This window comes from Cupressus sempervirens, chromosome 11 (genome assembly GCF_028749045.1).
Source record: "Cupressus sempervirens isolate cs-2001-9-10 chromosome 11, ASM2874904v1, whole genome shotgun sequence".
Classification (NCBI taxonomy): Eukaryota; Viridiplantae; Streptophyta; class Pinopsida; order Cupressales; family Cupressaceae; genus Cupressus; species Cupressus sempervirens.
This window is the reverse complement of record NC_143128.1, coordinates 666,080,931-666,082,701: the sequence shown is the minus strand read 5'-3', so window position 1 is coordinate 666,082,701 and position 1,771 is coordinate 666,080,931.

The window sequence follows — 1,771 nt, the reverse complement described above, 5'->3', positions numbered from 1 at the left end:
GGAATGGCTTCTCATTTAATTAAATAACTTTGTTTAATTAATTAGAAGTAAGCACTCCATTTAATTAAAAAAATTTATTTAATTATTTCAAAATTCTTTTCGAATCTAGTCAACTCAAGTCGACCGTGGTTAAATCTGGTCAACTTTTAGTCAAACTTGATCTTTGCGTATGTGAATATGAACAAATGTGAGTATAAATTGTAGCAACAATTCGACGCAAATTCTCATTCAACCTTTCAAAATGAAGTGATGAGGGTCTCTTAAAGAGACTTTACTGGAATTCATCAACGGTTGAGATCGATTTCAATCAGCGGTCAGGATTAAAGGTAAAGTTCAGTAATAAAGAGAGATTTTAAAATTTAAGGGAGTTAATATGTTTAATTTGAGTAAAATAAGGAGTTAACTGATTCAATTTTAGTAGAGAAAGGAGTTAACTGATTTAACTCATTTTTTATCAATAGTGAACTGGAAATTTCCCTTTTTGAACTGAAGAGAGATTTTGTTGATATATTTAATTTAATAAAATGAGATATGCTCTCATAATTAGTTTTTCTATTTAATTAAGTAATCTTTAATTAATTAGAGACACTTTTCTTATTTAATTAGATAACTTCATTTAATTAATTAGGAATGGATTCTCATTTAATTAAATAACTTTGTTTAATTAATTTGAAGTGAGTACTCCATTTAATTAAATAATTTCATTTAATTATTTCAAAATTTTTTTCAAAACTACTCAACTCAAGTCAACAGTGATTAAATCTTGTCAACTTTTGGTCAAACTTGATCTTTGCGTATTTGAATATGAGAAAATGTGAGTATGATTTCCAGCAACAATTTGATGCAAATTCTCATTCAACCTTTCAAAATGAAGAGATGAGGGTCTCGTAACTAGACTTTCCTGGAATTCATCAACAGTTGAGATCGATTTCAATCAGAGATCAAAATTAAAAGTGAAGTTCAGTCATAAAGGGAGATTTTCAAATTAAAGGGAGTTAACAGATTTAATTTGATTAAAATATGGAGTTAATTGATTCAATTTTAGTAGAAAAAGGAGTTAATTTATTTAACTCATTTTTTATCAATAGCGAACTAGAAATTTCCCTTTTTGAACTGAAGAGAGATTTTGTTGAGATATTTAATTTAATAAAATGAGATATGCTCTCATAATTACTTTTTCTATTTAATTAACTAATCTTTAATTAATTAGAGACACTTTTCTTATTTAATTAAATAACTTCATTTAATTAATTAGGAATGGCTTCTCATTTAATTAAATAACTTTGTTTAATTAAATAAGAAAAGTGTCTATAAGTAATTAAAGATTATTTAATCAAATAGAAAAAGTAATTATGAGAGCATATCTCATTTTATTAAATTAAATATCTCAAAAAGATCTCTCTTTAGTTCAAAAAAGGAAATTTTCAGTTCACTATTGATAAAAAATGAGTTAAATCAGTTAACTTCTTTTTCTACTCAAATTGAATCAGTTAACTCCTTATTTTACTCAAATTAAATCCGTTAACTCCCTATAATTTGGAAATCTCCCTTAATGACTGAACTTCACCTTTAATCCTGACCGTTGATTCAAATCGATCTCAACCATTGATGAATTCCAGGAAAGTCTATTTAAGAGACCCTCATCTTTTCATTTTGAAAGGTTGAATGAGAATTTGCATCGAATTGTTGCTGGAATTCATCCTCAGATTTGCTCATATTCACATACGCAAAGATCAAGTTTGACCAAAAGTTGACCAGATTTAACAACGGT